The 14,685-nt window shown below is 41.4% G+C and overlaps 1 long non-coding RNA gene across 1 annotated transcript in view; it reads right to left on the bottom strand.

Moving 5' to 3' along the window:
* The window catches only part of LOC116549689, a 58,056-nt gene extending 46,184 nt beyond the window's left edge, over positions 1 to 11,872 (bottom strand). Inside the window, exon 1 of the long non-coding RNA XR_004268004.1 lies at positions 11,788 to 11,872. This is a non-coding gene — a long non-coding RNA (uncharacterized LOC116549689). The remainder of the gene's footprint in view (positions 1 to 11,787) is intronic.
* Between the last annotated feature and the right edge of the window lie 2,813 nt (positions 11,873 to 14,685).

Genomic DNA, 14,685 nt, shown 5'->3' with positions numbered 1-14,685 from the left:
GACATGACCACGACAATGTGAAGGGACAGATGCAGGGATTGGGCTGAATGTGATTTATTTTCCTCTGTGTTCTAGAATGGAGAGGGTGGTAACAAATTGAGAGATTCTGTGACCATGAACCATTTCTGTGCCTTCAGGGAAAACAGCAGGAAGCACTGTGAGCCGCTTGGGTTCCTGAGCTAAGGAATGAGCTGAGGATTCATTCCCACAGAATCTAAACTGGCAGAGTAGAGACTACCAAAACAAAGGATATTTGAATCTCACAAAAACATTAAGAAAATCCCTCATGACACCTTCTTTTTCTCTGTCTCACCCTTGTTTAATTCCTTTCATCCTTTCTTTTCATTTCCACTTCCCAGAGTCCCTGTCATCATTCAGAGCCTAATGCCAACCCTTCTCATATACTTCCTAGCATTATTCCTGGGTGGCATTTTTCATATTATGGTTTCCTTTCAATTTGTCTGTTTTCCTCCATAGCCCATTAATATCTCAATGGTATTGTTATCACATTTCAACTTCTTTCCCCCATACCCTGAGCTTTACATGATGCCTTGTACTAAATAGTTTTCCAGTAACACTTTTTAAAGAATGGATAAATGCAAGCAAAGAGAAAAGCAGGCATGGTAATAGTGGGTTTGCAGCCAGGAAAATGGCTGTCTCAAGGACTGCTGAAGATGTTCAAGGCTGTTGAACAGTTCTTTCACTGCTCACTCTTTCACTGAGCAATTCTCAGAAGTCAAAACATAAATTCTGTTTATAAATAGAGAATAAACATGTGCCAAGGGTTTTATTCAACTCAACTAATGATGGAACCAGCAAAGTGCTAAAGCTGATTTTAAGAAGATATAAGGCACTGGGGTTTACATAGCCCTTTTAATAAAAGAAAGTTAGTATAAGATTGCAATTTGGGTACAAAACCGGTTAATGTTCTCATTAGCTTTAACCTTAGGGATTTTCTTTTCTACAGGTTAGAAATCATTTGCATCTCTACCAAACACAGATGTACAAGTGAAGGAAATGTCACAGAATCAAAGCCCTTAATTAATAGTAAAAAAGCAAAGTTAAACAATGATATATTTTCCTAGAAAATTAAATAATTCATGAGTGGGCCTGACAATTATTCATGATGACATTGAAAGGACATGCAGTCATTCTCTTGGCCTTATTTACAGATTGTGAGTAGTGTTTCTTTCCCAATTTTTAGCTCTTTTTACTCTATGCTTTCTCACTGGATCAATTTTCTCCATACCTAATGCTTGGCAATGATTCTCAAATTTCTAACTTCAGTCCAGACCTTTCTTCTCTGCTCTAAACTTGCATATTACATCCCCTAAAGATGTAGTTTGCCTCTGTGTCCTTGCCAAAATCGCATGTCAAATTGTAATTCCCAGTGTTGGAGGAGAGGGAGTGACTGGGTGAGTTAACACTGTGCGGGCAGCAGAAGGTCTGACACTATTTTGGGCTGCATGTGCTGAGAAGGTGGCTGGCCTAAAAGTGAGGGAGGATGTGGATGGCGTCCCTTGTGCCTAATGGAATCACGCTGACAAATAGTGTTAAATTGGAGGATAAGGAGAAGGAAACATGTATACAACAGTAGAAAAAACACAGATTATTTGTCTGAAGAAGACTGAGGTAATAATTATTTTTTTCAGCCCTGTAATACAATAGCCAATATTTATCAGGTACTTACTACAGTGTGTTCCAGGCGTTACCTTGTTGAAGACTAACACTATCTAATAGTACAGATATTATTATCTCCATTTTATGGATGAATGAAAGGGAGACACGTGGTAAATACGCACAGCTGTAAGTGGTGGGGCTGGGATTTGAACTGGATTCTAGATCCCATTCGTAGTGAGACCTACGACAGAGCCCATGGCCTGCTTATGTGGACCCTTATTAAGGCCACCTTCTGGACAAGGGACCAAATGTTTATGTGTGGCTTCAGATCCAGATACAACCTACATGAATAAAAGAAGGAAGCAGATTTATGTACTATTTAAGGGACATTTTTCTAAATGGGAACTTTATAAACTTCTTTTTCAAAGATAGTGAAAGTTCTAGGTCAAGTGGACATGCTAAAACTGAAGCTCCATCACCACCTCTTGAAAATGTTGTGGAGAATGTCCCTGTATTGTAGGGGGAAAATTGTTCCGGCTGATCATTAACTTTCCCTCCAACTCTGAGCTTCTAGTGTTCAACGAATTGGTGGTGGTGGGAACCACACATGCCTAAACCTGGTGTGACAGAATGGGTTATAGTTCAGAAAACAGTCACTCAACTTACGCTCCTTCTTGGGATAGATTATAATTCCTTAGCCTCATTGACTTCAGGCTTGGCCATGACACTAGCTTTGGCCAATGAAATATTAGTGGACATTGTTCATGTAGAGTCTTCAAATGTGTTTGTTCTGTTTGGCTCAGCTCTTCAGCCCCTGTGATCCACCATAAGGGGCTCCCTATAGCCACTGCCTCTTCAACCTAGAACTCAGAACCAACAATATGGAGCAGTCTTCAGCCCAAACTGCAGCCTGAAGACAAGCCCAGCTGGCCTGAACTTAGATCAGCAGAGCCTGAGCTGATCTCCAGACCCATGAATATGAGAAGAAATGCTTCTTATTGTAAGCCACTGAACAGTGGGGTGGCTTATTATGCAGCATTATTGTGACAAAAGCTGATTAACAAATGCCTGCTTCTCCATTAACAGAGGCACTTGCTCCATATGCTGTGATATTGGCCCTTTTAAAAGTCATTATTCTCCCTGCTACCCCTATGCCTTAGGATTTCACCCTATGTGAGTATGTAGGGGCAGAGGAAGGAGATGAGTGAGTTGCTGTCGGCTGATACACGGGCCCTCTTTACACTGCCTTGAATCCAAAGGTCTTCAAGAAACTACTGGGCTTTTTTTTCTTTGATATGTCTTTAAAACAATTTTCAGAAGGAGGCACTGTGCTATAGTTTCAAGGTTCTCTTTGTGCAGGTGGTCTTATATCATTCTTGCTCTGCCCTTAGGTAATAATGTTTGGGTAAGCCTATGGAAAGAGCCTCTTTCTTTTAGGGCCTGCAGCCCTTAGCATCCCACAGCTGAGTCCATGTTATACTGTTTACCATGAGAAACTCTTTCAGGAGGGTTTTAACAAGAAAGGCAAAACCCACCTCTGTCTGGTGGGAGCTCTCGACAAGCAAAAGGATTCTAACCTGAATGGGGGGTGCGCAGGAAGAGAAGGATGACAGACAAGTAGGGTCAGGAGGGTTGAGGAGTCAGTGCCCCAACAACAACTTTATTTCTCAAAGGCTTCGATTATATACATTTTTCAGGTTCTGGTTTACGTCAGTGTAAGAGAAAAAACAGATCACTAATTCACATACTCTATACAATAAGGATGGCAGACATACAATCAGTGGTCGTAAAAGGTAATGGTCATTCCTGGTGCTCATAAAAAACATTTACATCAAGACATTGTTCCTTGTGACTGCAGGGTTTCCTGGTTCCGATCACCTGGTTATCTTTTAACAGGATTCTCCTTTTTCTGTTCCTGACTCAACTTTATCTCAACTTCCCTCTTTCAGGCGTCCCTGTGTCTAGGCTCGACCACCCGTCTTGTGAAACTCGCTTTGCAAGTATTCACACGGTTGGGTTCCCCACACCTCTTTGTTTTTCTTCCATACAAGCAGAAACCAGCCTGAATTACTATAGTGGGACTGTGAGAGCCAGATTAGGTATGAAGATATGCGGAAAAGGAACTGAACCATGGGCTGGGTGGAAAGGCAGAAGCTAGGCACAAGACAGGAGGGATGAGCCAGGAGGTTCCTGAAAGATGTCACTGGTGCTTGCTCTAAGTCATCTATGGCCTCTCCATGATTGGATGGGCCTTTCAGATACTTCTCCTTTAAAGCCTTCAATTCTGATATTGTTCCTGCTGGCTTTCTCTGGTATCTTTTTCATATCTGGATTTCATATTGTGTGTGAAAGGAGAAGAGGGAAGAGAGGAGGATGTCTATGACTATACAAGAAATATTTCATTTACATTTGGAAAGAGGGAGCGGGACTCTCAGAAATGCGGGAATCCAGCCTGATGTTTAGCCCTGCCTGTCCCTCTTTTTTCCTGAGGCCCCAGAGTAGAGCCTTTAACTGAAGAGACAAGAGTGCACTTACATGACTAAAGAAGGGTGTAAGTTGTTGGGAAGGGAGGAAAAAGAGCAATCTATATGCATATGGAAGAAAGGAATGCAAGATAAGAGGAGAAATAACATGTGCTAGACACCATACAGTACCTCACTCAATTCTCACAGATTCCTTTAGTAAACTCTCTAATACATAAATAAGAAAACTGAAGTAAAGAGAAGTCCAGCAACGGCTCAGTATCTCACAGCTAGTCAATTGGAGGATTGAGAGAACACAGGTAGAACTAAAATTAGAATCCACATCTATCTCTAAAAAGTGGAAGAAAAGATTAGACCTAACCCTACATCCAGATGTTCAAACATCAGGTAACCTGAGAGGCTAAAAGAAAATTCCTCAAATCTAGAATGGATACCCCACTGACTTATTTTGATGCCTAAATTTCCACTATTTTTATTTCCCTTTCATTGGGTTAAATCCATGTGTCTCAGACCAGGGCCTGCACAGCCCCATAGGTATGTGTCAGTGTGCCTGGGATACTCAATCACAGGAGAATTACTGTACATTGTTTGAGAACAGTGGCTTCATTCCAAAATTTGAGAGAAGTTATATCAAAACAAATGCAAATGTTTTATAAGATGCAAATTGACCTGAGTTTAAAAGCTAAAATGCAAGAAATTTCACATTTACTTTGCACTGCAATCTCAGAACCCTAAGCATATGAATTCTTTCTACAGTAAGGGCCACTTCATTGGAAAAGTTTGAGAAGTGCTAGTTTCCAGCATCCTGTCCCAGGAAGCCTCTGGTAAAAGAAACACATGTTGGCTATCAGTGGTGAGGGAACATTTACATTCACTGCAAAATGTGAGCTCTTGAGGACAGATAACAGCTTAGATGTCACCCAGCACAGAGAAAATACTTGAAGTTATGAGACCCCAAAAGTATATATGTTTGATTGAATTCTGGGAGTATACAAATCACACTTGTTGAACAACAGTGGGAAAGTGCTTCAGTGGGATGCCAGAATATTGTATGTGAGGGTAGAGATACTAAAAGGGCATTTTTTTCTTCATTATCTGTTTATTCACCCCACATACCCTTGGAGAACTTTCTCATGCTCCCTTCTCAGAGAAACTGCTCAGAGATCTAAGAAAGGAGGAGCAAACCACATGAGACCTCATCTCCTCTCCAGTCACAGGTGACTTAACCATAGGTGGATACCAGACTCCAGGCAGTGTATTTGGAATGTACTTGTGCAACCCACGCATTCTTCTATTCAGGAGTATGGAGTTGGAGTTATAAACTGACTTTAGTCAGTGTCTGATGGACTTGTGAATGGTATAAACCTGGAGATCATGGTGGCTACATGCTTGCTAAAGCAGTGAAAGCTAGTAGTCTTTAAAAGACAAAATCAGATGTGCAGAGAGCAGTAATCAGGAGAACGTGCAGCTCTGGGAAGATAAAAACCTAACTTTAGTTTCTGAGTTCTGGCCTCTCATGAAGACTGACTGTTTTGTGAACACTTCTGCACCTTTCCAGTGAATTCTACTCATTGCTTAAACTGGCTGGACGAGTTTCATTCCTTCCCACTAAAGTTCTCTGACAAAGGCAGAGAGTGTTATCACAGAGTAGGTAAGACCATGATCAAAACCCAACTTTACCTGGGTGTAGCATAACCATGTAATTTATCATCCTAATGAAGACACTGGAGCGCTGTTAATAATTATTCCAACGCAAGAGGAAAACAAGGACGTTTGGCCATCCTTCCCATATGGTAAAGAAGGGAAATCAGGTGTTAATTGCTCACATTTCCTGGATACTCTTGGCGGCTTACATCTATGCTATTATATCAGACTGTCACCATAATCCTATCTAGCTTATCCTCTCAGACCAGCAACTGAATTAGGGATGAATGAATTTACAGGCCACATAGGAAACTGGTAGAAGAGCTAGGATAGGAACCTGAATCTATCTGATCACAGATTCTGTTCTCTTCCTCACCAGACTCTCTTCTTCATAACAGTTTGGTCTAGGGCCAAGCTGATATAATGCCATAGTACCAGCATCAGCATTTGGGGCCTGTTTGAGAGCAAGGATTGGTGAGAAGAGAAACACATGCAATCACACTCATCTTTCAGAAAACCCACACCCACCCTATTGACTCCAGAACAATGTCCAGCCTCGTTTTTGTTTGAAACGCCTTTCAGCTGAAAAAGCACAATGAAAGGAAATCTCCACTAGCAAAGAAGGAAATTGAGGCAATTTTAAGACAATTTAGGAGAAGCCCCATTTTTTATCTGAGTTATTTACAAATACAAAAGATTAGCAGTCAGAATTTTTTAGATAATTGCTTGTTTTCCTGGTCTAGCAGGTTTAACTCTCATGCTTTCTTTGCAGAACCTGTACTGTCCTCACCATACAGTGAATACCCACCAATTTCTAGGTAAGAGCTGTGTGACAAAAGAAACACATAGTGTGAGAATAGAACCTGATAGTCCGATTAAGACTCAGGTGAAAAAGTCTCCTCATTAACATTCTAATAAAACCCTGGGTTTCTTTCTACTGAAACGCCAACTACAACAGGAAAATAATTAGTTCTGAGCTGTATATCCCTTTTCTTATCAGACACGTCTAGCTCCGAGGACTAATCCAGTCCCAATCAAACAATTATTTGATGATTAGGGCTTCTGGGATTTGCTAACCATGGTGGGGAAGGTGCCAGGTTATTTGTGAGTCAGAAAAAGAGATAATTACTGCCAACTGCACCTACCTGTTTATCTCTGGTAAGGGGTAGTCTGCAAGGATAGTAATTACATCTTAATTCCAGGCAACATGACCCAGATAGGCAGCGAGCTCTCCATCCACCATGACCTAGCTTGAAGAAGAGGCTCCAGCACTGGAGAGGCAGGGCTTTTTATGCCATTAAACAGTCCCAGCTGTTTTCCCTACCTACTTTTAGAACCACTGATGATTCTGCCTTTACATGGTTTGTTTGATGTGTCTCCAATAAAATTCCTGAGTTTGTGAGAAGATGAAAGGTTGATGGAAGGATTTTGAAGGAAGCTGTAGATGGGACAGAGGAGCACAGTCCGGGTTGAGGACCTATTATAACCACTTGGCACTGTGCAGTCCGAGGCCCAAGGTCTGACCTCATGAATTGCGATCACCTGTGGCTGAGGCGACGTAAAAGGCATGCTGGCCTTGCACTAGTTATCTGGAAGCCAGAAAAATATGTTTGACACAAGGCAACTTATCAAACCTTCTAAAATGGAAATGTGAATGTTTATATATTGATGATAATATAATTGAGAAAAAGTCTCTTTGAAGAAAATAAAGAACATAAAGTGTAAGGCTGGTCGCCTCGCAGGGAGCTGGGACACGCCCATCCCTCTCCGCGCCTAGAAACTACGTCACCAGTCCCCGCCCTGCACCAAGCGCTACACTCAGCACCTAGCCCGCCGTTAAAGAACCCCGCCAAGACCTGCCCTATGGCAGCTTGCCCCGTTTCTCACGTCCTCAACCAGCCCACTTGCCAATAGCCCAGCCTGGCTGCCAATGGCGGCCCACCTCACCTGTGACCAGTCCCTTCATAACCAATGAGACTACCTCCGCTTTGTTTCCCCCGCAGCGGATCAACTACCTCCACTCCCTATAAAACCCCATGCCCTAAGAAGAGAAGCGCGACTTCTCTGGCCCCTCTTCCCGGACCATAGAACCTCGCCCGGGAGCTGAATAAATTGGCTTTTACTTTTCTTACTCCGGTCTCCGTTTCCTCATTTAACTCGGCAATAAACCTTACATAAAGCATGATTGTTTTTTGAACTTTTTAATAGTGTAAACCATACTTACACTATTTAGTGTAGTACTTTTGATATGGTACCACATCTACCCAGTATTTTTCCTGACTTTTTTCATGCACACAGAATTCCATCATAGCAGTTAAGGAACCTCATGATTTCTCTTTTGAAATCCTTGAGAATTATTTAAATGCTTATGTGATTTTTCTTCACCTTTCCCCACACAACTCTTGAATCAATAGAAACAATTTTAACAAAATTATCTGAATGCATACTCCCAATATATGTATGCACAAAAACTTTTAGTGGTCTGTACTTAGAATACTTTATCTACAGAGGAATAGATAGAAAGTCCTGTTTGGTGCTAAATAATCAGACAGTGTCATTCATTCTAAATGAAAAAACAAGTTGGGAATAGAGTGGCATAAAACAGCAACTGAACAGAGAGGTTAGTGAATGTGAAGCCCAACTTAAAACCAGGAAAAGAATTCCATCATCTGATGTGTGATTATTTCTTATAACTATCTTATTAAAAAAATTTTTTTGAGACCCTGTCACCCAGGTTGGAGTGCAGTGGTGCAATCTCAGCTCACCGCTGGGTTCAACCAGTTCTGCCTCAGCCTCTCGAGTAGCTGGGATTACAAGTATGTGCCACAACACCTGGTTTATTCTTTCTGTACTTTTAGTAGGGACTGGGTTTTGCAGTGTTGACCAGGCTGGTGTCGAACTCCTGACCTCAAGTGATCCGCCCACCTCGGCCTCCCAATGTGCTGGGATTACAAGCATGAGCCACCACACCCAACCCTTATCAATATTTTTATTTTCTCTTTGGTAAAATCAGTTTTTTTAAAGTTATTTATAACGGACTTCCAATAAAAATATTTTATTTAAAGATGTAATAATGGCTTTCTCACAGAACAACTATTTAAATAGTTTTTCCTGAGAACTTTGAATTAATTTTGTTTCCCTGGAAATCATTGTTTTGAATCTAGTTTTCTTCCGGGTGGTCAGAATCCAAACATTACAGAGCTGTTTTTCTTTTTTTCCAATTTTCTACCCTAATATTAATTTGAGACTTTAAATTGCGAAAATTATATTAATAGAGATGAATTTTCTTTAACGAGATGGTATTTTATTTACTTGTTATAAAGATATCATTCAATGATGGTGTCAGTTACCCTGAAGAACCTGCATTTTATTTCAAAATTATATGCAGTGATTTCCTTAAAGCGTAGGTCACTGCATTGTCTGGTTTTAAGGGTTTCTTTTAATTCATTATTTACATACAATACTTCAAAATATAAATTTTGGTCAAAGAATTGAACTGATTACTTCATGGGGAGAAGAGGAAAAAAGGAAAAGAAGGAATAATTAGAGCAAAAATATAAGTATTTCAAAAAGTTATGTCAAGAATTAAAGGTAAGTTCAAGTTGAAGTTGAGTAGCTTTAACAGCAGTCCTTTAAATTTTTAAAGGCCCACTCCGGCTGTTAATTTGCTACACCTACTTATACTCTGGTCTTTCTTCAGCCATTACCAGCTGGCCAGCAATGCACTTTGCCCTAAGATTTTTAGCCAAGCAGTCCTTGTTATCTTCAAAACCCTTTTAAAAACCATGACTAAAAAATATACTTTATAAATCTTATTGGCTCATATTTCTGACTTATTTAATGCTTGGTATTAGATATAGGCATCTATTAAAATTTTTTTAAATGCTGTCAACTCTCCAAGCACTGCCGTTTCTGCAGCTGTGGTGTGGCAAAGCCCTGGAGGTTCTGTCACCCAGAAGGCTACACATCCTGAGTAAACAGGTAGGTACTCCTTAGTAACCACTGAATAACACCACAATGAGCATCACACAGAGGCCTGGATCCAGCCTTCCTTCTTTCACTCAGATACATTATCTAGTGGGGTAGTTGCACCCCGTGGAGCCAGACATGAAGGCTCCAGTCATTCATTGAAATATTGTCCCATAAAACACCCCCTCTATCTTGCTGGGCTAGGCCCCTGGCTTTGTGCGGTTGTGCATGTGCTTAACTTTGCTAAGAAAATCATAGTCCCAGCTAGGTTTCTAAGAAAAAAGTTTGGATAGCACAAACACATTTTTTGTTCCATTGGCTTCCATTATTATTGTCTTTTAATGTACACATTATTTTAAGTCAAATTAGGGATTTTTCAACCAGAAGAGAATGATGTTGTTTCTGAGAATGGAGAAGAAACCAAACATTAAACCAATAAGAAAAACATGCAACTTGAGTTCCAAGTAAAAAAAAAACTCTAGATGCCTTTAATAATTTTGGCCAGGATCCTGGATGTGGGAAGTCAGAGTATGGTTCAAGCTCAGGGATGGATTGAAAGGCTTCCTCTGGAGGTTGGGACTGACAAGGAATTATCCAGCAAAGAACAGACACCCAGAGTGGCTCTGGGAGAGGACTGCCCATGTTCTGGACTTTTCAAGGTCAACTCAGAATCTCAAAGAAGAAATGATGTGAATGTCAAGAGTTGTTTTCCTAGACCTAGGAGGAGGAGGGTCATGTACACAGATTCACAAGCTGTTGAGAGCTGGAAGGTGCTTGGCAATGTTACAGAGTAAGAATCAATCAGGATCAGGATCAATCATGTTGGGGGATGGGAGAAAGCAAATAGGCAACAGGTAGGCTGGAATTTTTTTTTACGTTGATTTTTCTCTTTATTTCACAAGTTGGATGGTATCTGCCACGTTCTTTGGCTGTTTTGTGCCCCACATACCATGAATTCCAGTGTGCAAATATTATTGTGCACTGTGAGAATCAGGAATTGTAATCCAGGCCTTCACAGTGCACAACAACCTACCACATGCAAGGAATAAAATACACTGCTTCCGTAAAGACATTAGAAAAACACATTAGTTCTGAAGCTATTCAAATAGCTATTCAGAATAGCTGGTTCAAATAGCTATTCTGTCCCAACCTCTATGGCTCAGCAGAGAAAGATTCATTTAAAAAGCAAAACAAAACTATTTAAAGCCTGATATTAGAAAATAGACTATTTCAGGGCAGTATTTACCTGGTTCGAAAGACAATCCACGGTATAATTATTCACTCATAAGGAAGGCTCGAAACAATTAAATCAGTACTTTTTTATTAAGAATATCCAAACAGCAGATTTAAAAGTCATGGAAGGGTTGGAAAATCTTTGCCATTTGTTTTGCCTACTTCCCCAGTGCTAGTAATTGTGACAGAGGCAGAGAAACTAGGTAGACAGGGGCAGGTCCCTGGCAAAGCCCCATCTTTAGCTGAAAAGCCTAAGTCACCACAGCCCACAGTAAGAATTTCCGTCCCTATGTGCCTGCTCTCTACTGATTGGTTCTTTCTGAATAATGTCTTTTTACCAAATATTGCCTTTTCCGCAACTACCTATGGCCTGCCCTGCGCCCCACCCTCCTGTGTCTATAAGGACCCCGGACTCAGCCAGCAGAGGGGAGAAGTGGCTGGACGTCCGGGTGAGGCAACTTAACTTCAGAGACAGTGGCTGGTTGAGGCAACTTGACTTTGGAAGAGAAAGGCAGACAGGCAGCTTGACTCCAGAGGAGAGCCACCTGCCCTTCCCATCCCCCTCCCAGCTCCCTTCTCCCTGAGAGCCACTTTTATCACTCAATAAAATTGTCCACATTTACTATCCTCCAATTTTTTCCATGCGACCTCATTCTTTTTGAGCAATGGACAAGAATTTAGGATGCACCATGTATGGGTACCCAAAAAGGCTGTCACACTGACTCTTTGCCATTGCTGGCAGAGGGCAGCCACCACATGTGACAAACAAAAAGGCCCACTGAGCTGATAACACACTGCTATCTGCAGGCGGCAGAGCTAAGAGAGCATTGTAACTCACCGGCCTTGGGGTCAAAGGGGCCTGCACAGAGTTTGCTCCCGCCAGTGGACTTCGCTCCTGCCAGCACGGAAGAGGTCAGCTGGTTCCAGCACTTGTTCGCTCCCATGCTCCCTCCCGCTGGGGGTGGAGCCCGGGTGAACCCAAGTGAAGGGAGTTTGCTCCTGCTGGGCTGCGGGCCAGTTCCTGCACTCACTCACTCTGGTTCCACACTCCTTTGCTTGAAAGCTCCCTCCCGAGAGGGGTTGAGCAGGGCAAGCTGAGCAAATGAGGCACCCTTGTCGCAAGATCTGTGATGGGGTCGAGAAAATATCCTGTGTCGCTGGCAGGCACAGGAAAGGAAATGCCTAGTCTCAGGTAAGGATTATTTTCAGATATAGTTTGAGTTCAACTGTATTTCAGATCAAATAGGTGTTGGGGAACCCTTTCTTCAATCAGTGTCTTCAGGAGTAAGCAGAGGAATAAGAGAAGGCCTGTCTAGGTTATAACCTACACACTGCACTTTGTTTCTAGGGTGAAGTGTACTTCTATAGGAACCTAAAGGAAGAGGAATTTAACCTGCTTCTCAATGATAAAAGTTAAGAACTATTCAATCCTATAAAGGCTAAGAGAATTTTTTTTCTATAAATCATCAAGCTGTATGTCTCATGGCGTTTACAGACTTACAATTCTTTTATCTGCTATGCATTCTAAATGTACCAAACTCAACACGTGGCGAAAGAGGGGAAGGGAGAAATTCAAGTCACCCACCCTACTCTTCCTTCAGCATTGAAGGTTAAACTCTGCCTTGACCTCTGTAATTCCGTGTTCTGTCCCATGTCACCAGTGTCCACATCCTAATCCCTAGAGCTTGGGGATATGTTAACCTGTGTGGCAAAAGGGACTTTGCAGATATGATTTAGAATTTTTAATGGGGAGATTATTCTGGATCACTCAGGTGGTCCCAACGCAATTACAGGAGCTCTTATAAGGGATAGAGGGAGGCAGGAGAGTCATCCAAAGATACATGACCATGGAAGCACAGGTTACGGTGTTATTGCTTCTTGGAAGATGTAAAGGAGCCACAAGCCAGAGAATGTGGGCAGACTGTAAAGTTTTAAAAGGCAAAGAAGTGGATTTTCCCCTAGAGCTTCTAAAAGGAATGTGGCCATGCCAATACTTTGATTTTAGCCCCATAAGACCTATTTTTCTAAATTCTGACTTCTAGAAGCATAAAATAATAGATTTATTTTGTTTTAAGCCACTAGGTTTGTGGTAATTTGTTTCAGCAACCATAGGAAACAAATTCAATGCCTCATCATATATCCATGAACGGAGGAAGACTTTGACAGAGTTCTCAGCAACTCTGGTGATTTAGTGTTAGGGAATCAATTATTCACTACTGAGGGGTCATTCAGAGCTTGGGATGGAGCCATTTTCTCCCCCAGCTGCAATAATTTTGGCTTAGAATTTATGGGATGTTTTGCTTCTGAACTTGTGATTCAAGGGGGTTGCACAGGTGAGTTTGCATTCCTAATTTCCTCACACTCTACTTCTATCCGTGGCATCGTCCAGAGAACTTGATATGTTGTATGCAATTTCTGTGTCAGAGAGGACCTGAGAAAGCTTCTTGGTGCCAAATATGGGTTTTGAATCGGCATTGGTGATATTTGCCATGGTGCCAATCTGAATTTGATGACATAAATCTTCCACAGGAATTGTCACTGAATCCTTGGTAAGTTTCTCCTCTGGTGGAATATCCAATGAAATAGTTTCAATGTCTACTTGAATCAAGCTATCATTCATGGTAGGATAACAAACAAACCAGGTTCTTTGGCTCCTCATTATAGGATGTGCCCTGATTTAAGATTATGGCCCTTTCATATTCTTTTAGGATAATATAGAGAAAATTATGATTGGTCAAAACTCCACCTGCAAGCCTATGGTGGGCTCCTCTTGAAAGAATCAGGAAAAGCCATACCTGGGTGTCCTCATGATGACACTATCAGTCGGCTGTCAGAGTCTAAGTCTCTTATCACTTCGCCAGAACAGTAGCGGCTGAAGAATGTATTGGTAATTTAAAAAATTTCTCTGGGTAATTCTAACACATATCCAAAGTAGGTTATAAACCACCATTCCAAAACATCTTTATGAGTTAAATGTCATTAATATCTTCATTTCACTGAAGACAAAATCAAGGTATGGAAAGGTCACATAATTTTCCCAAAGTCACACAATAAATAAGAGACAAAGCTAGGATTCAAATGCAGGCTCCAGAGCCTAAAATACATGGCTTCTCTCTTGCCTTGTGCAGAGCTGAATTTTAAGAACACAGCAGAATTCTTATTATTCCACAAATGCTTGTTGAATGAATAAATGAAGGAATAAATGAATGTCAACACCTATTTGTGATGTAGGCTTTCATTAAAATACTGATGGGTATGGGTCAATATTACCTTTTAATTTACAAATTACTTTTTTTTTTTTAAACAGTGTTTCGCTCTTGTCACTCAGGCTGGAGTGCAATGGCACAATCTCGGCTCACTGCAACCTCCCCCCCCCCGCCCCCCGAGGTTCAAGTGATTCTCCTGCCTCAGCCTTCTCGAGCAGCTGGAATTACAGGCACCCACCACCACGCCCAGCTAATTTTTATATTTTTAGTAGAGACAGGGTTTCACCATGTTGAGCAGGCTCATCTAGAACTCCTGATCTCAGGTAAGCCACCTGCCTCAGCCTCCCAAAGTGCTGGAATAACAGGCATGAGCCACCATGCCCGGCCCCACAAAGTACTTTCATACACTGTTTTGCTTCATGTTCATCTGCGAAACTTTTTCTCTAGAACTTAAATTTTAATTCTAAAACAAAAGTCCTGAAGTAAAGAAAAAAATACTAAATGAACAAATAGTAGCATTTTTATCCCCA

The sequence above is a fragment of the Sapajus apella genome, unplaced genomic scaffold (genome assembly GCF_009761245.1).
Source record: "Sapajus apella isolate SASKATOON/1434 unplaced genomic scaffold, GSC_monkey_1.0 scaffold6, whole genome shotgun sequence".
In the NCBI taxonomy this organism is placed as follows: domain Eukaryota; kingdom Metazoa; phylum Chordata; class Mammalia; order Primates; family Cebidae; genus Sapajus; species Sapajus apella.
Note: the sequence above shows the minus strand (reverse complement) of the source record. Positions and strands in the feature narration are given on the sequence as shown.